This window comes from Solanum tuberosum, unplaced genomic scaffold (genome assembly GCF_000226075.1).
Source record: "Solanum tuberosum cultivar DM 1-3 516 R44 unplaced genomic scaffold, SolTub_3.0 scf00524, whole genome shotgun sequence".
NCBI classification, from domain to species: Eukaryota; Viridiplantae; Streptophyta; class Magnoliopsida; order Solanales; family Solanaceae; genus Solanum; species Solanum tuberosum.
In genome coordinates, this window is record NW_006239443.1 from 297,726 (window position 1) to 307,548 (window position 9,823).

Genomic DNA, 9,823 nt, shown 5'->3' on the forward strand with positions numbered 1-9,823 from the left:
CGTAAAAATACTATAAATCATGATAATTGACAACATAAAATATTTCAAAAATAAATACATTTAAAAAAATTCGATTGATTCTTGAAATTAATCTATCGTTAAAAATTATGTATAAAATACAATTAATCGTGATAATTGACAACTTAAAATATTTATTAAAAAAACAAAAAAAAAATTGATTGATTCTTAAAATTAAATCGTGATAATTGACAACATAAAATTGTTCAAAAATGTTGTATGTGGGTAGTCTTATTGTGCCTTGAATAGCGTCAAAGAAAGTACAGGTATGTGATAAAAAAACTTATTCCTTTATCCACGCAAACAATCGCTTCAAAAACTTCGTTATTAGCCCCAAAACATACCATTTATGTTATTGGGCCCGCGCATAGCACGGGCAACAAAATCTAGTACTATATATACGATACACACGTGCATTGCACGTGCCGTGAAACTAGTAACTAACTAAGAATAAACGGAAACATGAATAAAATTTAGAAACGGGTCATCGTATATAGATCTATATGTACGATACAAAATATACAAAAGAGGCCTGAAAGTGACCAAAGAGACAAACTAACACAAGACCTAATCCTCAAACATGGTGTCACCAATACAGGAGCTACTAAGTACAAAAGGTTATATATATATAAGAGAACTTACTAAGCAAAATACAAAATATAAGTCAGTACAAAAGAGGGAAAGCAACAGGTCTCTGAATGCAAGGAGCTCACCACTATTCAAGTCTGTGACGATCGAGAGATGATCCAACGCTCATTGAGGGTGACTCGTACTGGAAGTTGCTGCACCAGAAAAAGATGCAAAAATGTAGTACGAGTACCAAAACACAGGATACTCAGTAGGTATCATAGTCCGACCGAGCTTAGAAGATCTAACAAGAGTCTGATATAAGGCTAAAAGTAAGCAAACACTACCGGAAAGAAAGGAAACAACCGGTTAACCACACAATCCAAACAATCACAAGCAATCAATCATGCAATGAGATGTGATGCACATGTGGCCAATACATGTTGAAAGTAAAAAGTTCTGGAATTGTCTCGCCGACTGTCCTGTAGACCCCTGAGACAACTACAGAACCCACCCCAGCTCAACTATAGATGAGATAAAAGTAAAACATGAAATTCAGTCTGCGGGATGCCGAAGTTTATCAACATATGCCTTATAAGGGGAAAATGGTACATTTCTCTCAAAACCAAGTTTTCGTCGGTAAAAAACAGTAAAACCAGTAATCCCGCTCCCTTGGAGCGAAAATCAATAGAAAACGTAGTACAACTCATAAATATCAAATGGTACATTTCTTTCAAAACCAAGTTTCCGTAAGTAAAAATCAATAAAGCTAGTAATCCCGTTCCCTTGGAGCTGAAATCAATAGAAAACATTGTACAACTGATAAATATCTCAAAAACCTCTTTTCTTTCCAAAAATCATATGCAATTATGCCAACAATATGGCATGAAGAGGATTTCACACAAACACAGTCAAGTCATTCTCAAAATCAACCATATCACACACACACACCGGGTACTAACCTGGAACTCCAATCAGTCCAAGTCCATGAACTAAGGCCCAAACAATACAATAAATAAAGTGATAAACTCAAAGTATAACTACAGAGGGTACACAAAACACCAAGGCAACCAACGTGTATACAATCTAAGCTCAACGCAACCTATGAGCATTCTAAGGATCTAAAATGACAGTCAAGTCAAGAACCAACCAAACTAAAGTTAAATGACTAAGGAACTAAGATACAAACCCGAAATGGCCAATAACATCACTAAGGATCAAGCACACCTACGGACTAATCCTAAAACCTTCCTAACTATCACACTACTCAAATACATACATAATCATGCTAAGCCAAGTCTATAAGAAAGAAATCATAACCTACCTCAAGGAAAAAACCACACCCAAACCTCTACTCGAGTTTTTTCCCTTCCAAAGAGCCTCAAAACACTACTAAGTCCATTAGCTGAGTGGCCCAGTCTAAGAGGCACCTGCCACAAAAGCGGCATCCAAGATGCAAAAGCGGTCAGACGGCCGCTTAAGCAGCCCCCCCCCCCCTAAAAAAATTTCCAATTGAATTTTTTCTATTAAGATTTTTACTAAAACACATTATCTATTAAATGAACATGATGAAAGGAGGAATGTTATAAATACACTATATTGAAAATTTTCAGTACAAAATTTATTGAAATAAACTTATAGTTGAATAAGCATACGATTGGATAAACATGCAATGAATAAGCATACAATTGGATAAGAACACACAAACAAACAGCTTTCAATTGATTTGGACATGAGTTCAAAATTTAAATAGTACTCGCTCCGTCCAATAATAGTTGTCCACTATACTATTTGGGATGTCCAACAACATATATACTTGTTCACTTTATGAAATCAATGGATAATTTTACCCTTAATTCCTAATTTACTCTTATCATTAATTATATTCATATCTCTATAACATATTTCAAGAGATTGTATTTATTATATTCAAAGGGTGATATAGTAAAATTATCGTTTTATTTATAGTTTCTTAAGAAGTGTGCAAAGTCAATAATGGACAAGTATTTGGACAGAGGGAATAGTTAATATCTCTATATTTACTTTATTACAAATACGACTATTTAGTGCCTTCATTAAATATTTGTTTGACTGAAACATGAAATCTTTCCCCATTGTAATTATAAAAATAAAAATGTGCCCCTTTTCTTCCCCAATTTCCTCCTTCAATTCTTATATATAGCCCTAAAAATTGAACAATCCATACATGTTACATGAAGTTTCAAGTCTTGTTCATTCATTTCTCAACTGAACCTTGGTCATTTTATTAAGCATTATTATTATTATATGTATATAGCTAGTGTTAACAAGTTTGTCGAAGGAAAAGATGGTGGATGTGGATCCTGCTAATAGCAGCAAGAGCAAAGAGGAGAAGATGAAGATAATTTTTGACAAGTTCGACATCAACAAAGATGAACATCTAGGGATTACTGAGCTATTAGGATGGATCATGGCCGTTGAACCCACATTAAATAACGATTTGCAAAGGGTTCCATCTTTAATTTCTTTAAAATGTACATGGATACTTACCCCTCTTTCCTAATTGATTCAAAAGGATTGTCCTATACTGGCTTCAGTCTCATTTATGCCGATGGTCTTCGTAACCTTGATCATGATTTCAATACCATTAATACACCATCACTCGAAATTCAGACCCCAATTCAGCATCAGGTATATATGTTACTTTTTTTTTTAATCGTTAATTGGTAGCATCAATGAGAATATATGGAATAGAGTTTATTATTGATGTTGTGATATTACTGAATTATTTCTTATCCACATTTTGGTATATTGAGGATCAGTAATGCTTGTATTGCTAATATCATAGTTAGCTGAAAATCCAATTAAACAAAGAACTATATAATAACACAGCTAATATATGTATTATTTTCTCTAATATAACCCGCCAAATACCCCTTACGTACTATATTCTAACATACTGGAGCATGTAATTAATCTATCAAATTATCAATATAAGTTGCATGTAGAGTTGAACTATTCTTGGATTAATTCCTCAACCGCAATAGAAAATTACAAAGTATGACTCTAAAATCACAAAGACTTATGATATGAGCACTTACATTGCATAATTTTGCAGGTGGCATCATTACAAGCATTCCCAGTTGTAGGACCACAACAACAACAACGTATGCTTCAACCATACCAAGTACAGCAAATACTACTACAACTACGAGCACAACAAGAAGTTGCAAGTCTAGCGGCAACTAATTACTCACAGAATTCTACTGTTTCAAATAACAACCTCATCGACAACATTTACAGTGCTAGGATGGTAAATAATTATAGAAACACACCGCAACAAGTGATACAAATATCGCGTCTCTGAGAACATTTTATAATATTGCTTTTTAGGCCCATAATCTAGACTCAAATCGTATGTAGTATTCTAACAAACTATAATCTTAAATAATTTTTATCTTTCAAAGAGTTTTTGATATTTTACTTTTTCGTGTTTTAGATTACAATTCTTTTTTTATGAATCTTTTATAGGCCGGAGGGATTAACTCTGTTGGGTTAGTGTATGATTTCGTAAACACAACGCAATAAAATTTATTATCTATCTTTAATACTATTTGAGAACATCTATCCCTTTTTAGGCCATCATGTAGACTCAAATCACAAAATATTTTACCAAACTGATCAAATCTTAAAAATTTCTTCTCTTCATTGGAATTGTTATATTATTTGTTCTCCCTTGCTTTTTCTTGTTTTAGGTTATAAAGTTGATTTGTTTTATAAAAATTCTGTAGGAAGGAGGGATTAGCTCAACTGTGCAGGTGAGTAGTCACGGAAACACGACGCAACAAGAGGTATAAATACCTCATCTACCTTTAATGCTCTTTGAGAACATTTAGCAATGTTGCTTTTTAGGCCATCATCTAAACTCAAATCACAAATGATTTTATCAAATTCCATTCTTAAATAGCCTTTAGCCTTCAGCAGAATTGTTATATTATTTGTTTTCCTTTTTTCAACTTTTCTTGCTTTAGGTAACAAACTTCATTTGTTTTATAAAAAACTATAGGGAGGAGGGATCAGCAATACTGCACAGGTGAATAGTATTGAAAACTCAGCGCAACAAGTGGTACAAATGCATTTTCTGCTTTTTCACTGTACGCAAACATTTAAAACTATTGACATTTAGGCCATCATCTAGACTCAAATCACGGAGTATTTTGCCAAACTCCAATCTTAAATAATCTTAATCTTTGTCGTACAAGGCCAAATTGATTATAGATGAGATTTTAGATAAAGGTAGTGTATTTGATTTTTACATAAATAATATCAATAAGTTACTATACGTTAAATTGATGCAATTTTCTTAGAGCAGTTGTTGTACCGACAGTTCAGAAAATCTCCTTTACTTTATTTGTACTAAGTTGAGACTTAATGTTCTTTATAATATTCTTATCATCCTCCTTTACAACTATCAGAATGCTGAAGAACGCATTGAGTCAACAGTATTGTACGATGGACCTCATCCTGAATCAGCTGCTAGGCTTGAAAAGGAAATATTGGAGACAAATCCAGGGGTTAAATGGGATGATATTGCCGGACTAAGTGAAGCAAAGAGGATTCTACAGGAAGCAATGGTATTTCCATTGTTGATGCCTGAGTATTTCCAGGTACTGCAGATAATTTGTTGATTCTGAATAAGAGTATTCTAATGCACGAGGGGTGGGTGCATGTTTGGTATGACGGAAGTGATATTTCAGGAAATTATTTTTCATCATTCTCTGTGTGTTTCAAAAGGAGGAAAATTATGTCATTTCCCCTTATAACTATCTTAGCTTTCATCTTCATATCAATCGCTTCAACTAACACATTTAGACATTATTATGTTTAAAAATAATCATCAAAATATTTCCGAATTTGATAGTTTCAGTATTATTAATCTTTAGTATTGATCAGCCAAAAATCGAAAGGAAGTGATATATTTCATATAATTTCCTGAAAAAATGTTTTCCTTTGAGGGAAATGTCACACACACTTCATATTTCCTTTTATATTTGCTCGTAACAAACAATTCATCATAGGTGGATATGGTCCTCCCAAATGATTAAGAAAATAAGTTGGAAATAGTTTTTTCTGTTGAAACTGAATAATCTCAGATATTTTTCAGTCACGGAAAAATAACAAACGTGTAGTAGATACTTAACATGAAACTTGTTATATTGAATATTATTTCCAGGGAATCCGGAGACCTTGGAGAGGAGTTCTTATGTTTGGTCCTCCGCGGACAGGGAAAACACTCTTGGCCAAAGCTGTTGCTACAGAGTGTGGGACAACATTTCTCAATATTTCTTGTAGTTCTTTGTCTGGAGAATGGTACGGGGAGAGTGAGCGATTGACATGGTGCTTATTTGAGATTGCCCGTACTCATGCTCCAACTACAATTTTTATTGACGAGATTGATTCTCTTTGCAGTGCCAGAGGGTAACTAAACCTTAAAACTCTAAATAAATTGTCATGCTCCTCTTTACTTCACTAACCTCTTGTGTTTGCATACATCACACAATATCATTTATGCATCTGCTCAACAATTAACATTAATTTGAGAATAAAAAATTATTTATTGTGTTAAACTTATAATTTTTTAGTTTTAGTTGTAATACTTTGAAGCTGTTTCTCAGGTCTGCTACAGAGCATGAAGCATCCCGAAGGGTAAAGGCTGAACTTCTAGTTCAGATCGATGGGCTAACCAACTCTAATAATACATCAGGTAAAATGGTGGCAGTTTTGGCAGCAACAAATTTCCCCGAGAGTCTTGACGAGGCACTAAGGTTAGCTTTACTACTTAAATTCGTAGTGAATTTTTGGTTTTTTTACTTTCATTTGTGCTCAGTTTCTTCTCTTGATCTTGTTTAATTGTTGATTCACTGTGCTACTGTAGGAGGCGGCTAGAAAAGAGGATTTACATCCCGCTTCCTGATTTTAAGAGTCGTAAGGAGCTTATAAAGATAAACTTAAAATCAATCAAGGTAAGCTATCATTATTTTGCATATTATGGAAATGAAAGTTTTTTTTATTCTAAAAAGTGAATGCAGTTAGCTCCTGGGGTGGATATTGACCAAGTGGCATGAAGAACAGAAGGTTACAGCGGAGACAATCTAACAAACATCTGCAGAGATGCTTCTTTTAATGGGATGAGACAGAAGATATCAGGGAAAACTACAGACGAGATTAAGAACATATCCAAATCTGAGATTCTAAATATTCCAGTTACGATTGATGACTTGCTGGAAGCTTTAGATAAAATAAAGCCCACAGTTTCTGCAGGGGACATTCAACGATATGAGAAATGGCTTTCAGAGTTTGGATCATCATAGAAAGATCAACTAATGCAAGTTCAAAAGTGCTTCTTTTTTTATGAGGAGGTCGCGTTGTGAAGACCAAATTGACCGTTGTGGACAAACGATCAATGTTATAACGTCTTCCAATTTTCACACCCATGAGCAGATATTTAAGGAATTATTTTTGTTAGATGATATAATACTGGTGATACTGCTATTGCTATATGGAGTCTAACACCTTATTTGGATGGTTATTATCCATTGTGTTGCATTGTATTGATAGTTTAAATATAATGTTCAGATGAGTGTGATTGTGTCGTTACCTTAATATTTCTTTTCATTTTATTTTTACTTATTGAAGTTTATAGAACTGAACTTCTTGTTTATGATATCAACATTATATGCATATATACACTAGAAAGAAGCATCATCAAAGGTAAGAAAATATCCTACATATCTCATGATTCCTACAGATCCCTTCTATCTATATAAGGTAATAGAATATATTTACAATATTCTATAACACTTATAAATTAATTATCTTTTTTTATCCTTTACCCTACCTTTTTATAGTATCTCTACCACATAGTCTACTTTTCTTGTAGGTTTATCATTCAAATTGTAGATGTGAGTCATTATGTAATGTGCATTCAGTTTGAGGTAGGTGAGTTAGGGTTGATTGGACCTGGCTTAGAACATTTGACAGTGGAGCAGGTTAAGCGTATTCAAGAGCAATAGTTGATAGCTTAGATCTGCCAGAAGTCATATTCTGTTGTGCAATGATGAGACTTGATGTTCTGTGTTGATGATTGAGTATTCCTGAAAGGTCTCTCTTATGTAGAACGTTATGAGATTTGGAATAACGGGAAGGTGTTACACCTTGTCTATTCAGACTATTCCCATACCTTAGGGACAAAACTAAGAGTTCTTAATATGATAAGAATTATGTGTTATGAGGTGTTCGAATCGCAGATGGTTGTACGTTAAGCTTCAAAGACAACCAAGTTGTAAAACAAAAATTGTCAAAAAGTTATTGCAACTTACTTTCATAAATTTTCTGAAATTTGGGTCAGATGACTCAGAGTTTTTCTCCCAATATATAAAAAGTTAGAGGGTTCACTACCTAATAAATTGAACGTCTATGAGTCTAGTTTCCAATGCATTAAATCATTTGTCAATACAACCTCAAAATAGAGAGATATTTGTGTGTATGTGAGACTGCACAAGCAGGCACGTGAGTGAGCCTAGGTCCTATTCTGTTACAAAACCCATCAGAATTCCTTTGCCCAACGTGACTTCAACAGGACTCCTGTCAGATTGAGTGTCTTCACAGTTGAATTCATCCCTAAAGCACAAGCAATTCTGCAAGCACCCGAGACATTAAGGCAATATCACTCTTTTGTTGCAGATACGTATGCCACGAATATTTATGGCATGCATGACCATCATAATCATTTTCCAGGCACCATTAATATTTGTTGGTTTTGAATTTTTTTTGTATTGGATATACTGTGAATTCATTTTCGTCACTTTAGTTCAGTTTCCATTAGGCTAACTTGTATTTAGTCCTGACTATACTCTTTGTCTCCAGTATGATGATTACTGGAGAAGATATCTGGTCAAAGGTGATAGTATTGGTTTGCAGAGTTACATTTCAAACTCTGTGTTTCCCAACCTAAAGAATGTTAAGATTGTTATCTCCTCTGGGATGTGCATGAAGGAGCATCTCAAATGGGAGTATATCAAGAAGCTTTTCAAACTTTCAGATTTTTTGTTAGAGAATGTAGTGGTTTTGGAGAAGTTCGTTATCATATCAAATAGACGAAGGTGTGAGATATGTGGAATCAAATGTGTGTCCCGACTTTCATGGCGATTGGCTAATAAACTCAGATCCTCTGCCGATTCTGTGATTATCTTCCAAGATTGAGTTTCCTATGACTAGACTACAAGTATTTCTGTCTCACGATACAAGAATGTTCCCTGCTATTATTAATTGTTGTTCATTTGAAACTTACTGTTATGGTATGTCAAATGGTATAGTAGCTTGGTTTCTCATGAAGCTTTTGTTTGTTTCATTTTAGATGTTGTGCATTGTGAGTTTCTTGTAAGTTGCAACACTTGTTTTCCTGTATGTATTATGATGAGTAGATCTACAGAGTACAAACCACATTTTTATGATAATTCCATCATTAGAGGCTGTGTTTTGCTCCCTTTTTTTGGTCAAACAATAAAAATTTATTTAACCAAGTGTGATATTTACAAACCATCTAGCTCAATTTGACTCTAGAGCTAGCCTTCAGGATAAAGAAAACATATCTATCTATTACATTTGCATAAAGGAACTAGATAGGAAAAGTATTTAAACTATGAAGAACTCTACTCCACTTGCTATGTTGTTATCCTTTTATATGGTCTTGCAGGGCTATGTCTTTTACTCGCTGCTTTAAAGGACAGCTTTGAGATGACAAGTGGCGAGTATTTCTTTCTATCCAAATACAATACACCATTGCAGCAAATAGCCACTGTAAGATCTCATTCTTAGCATTGCAGCTATGTGTTCCAACAGTGAGTCATAGGATCTCCACTTCCCAGCTGCCAATTTGTCTATGAATTTGCATCCAGCACAATAGAGACTTCCACATTTGGTGGGAATAGGAGTAGCCAAAGAATAGATGAAAGAACAATTCAACGGTACCCCTGGTGCACATCACACAAGGCCTAGGTACCATGATACCCTATTTCTCGAGTCGTTCAATTGTTGCTAACCTTTGATGGAGAGGAAGCCACATAATGAATTGATGTCGAGGTAAGAGACCCTGTCCCAAAGCTAATATCTTCCACCGGACTTTAGGATAGACCAGAAGAAGAGCTTTGTAAGCTTTCCTAATCATGAACTTACCTGCAAGGGTCAATGGAAGTAATTT

The 9,823-nt window shown here is 34.3% G+C and overlaps 1 pseudogene; it reads left to right on the forward strand.

Moving 5' to 3' along the window:
• The first annotated feature begins 2,911 nt into the window (after positions 1 to 2,911).
• Positions 2,912 to 7,077, forward strand: LOC102591319 (katanin p60 ATPase-containing subunit A1-like; annotated as a pseudogene).
• Positions 7,078 to 9,823: the final 2,746 nt, after the last annotated feature.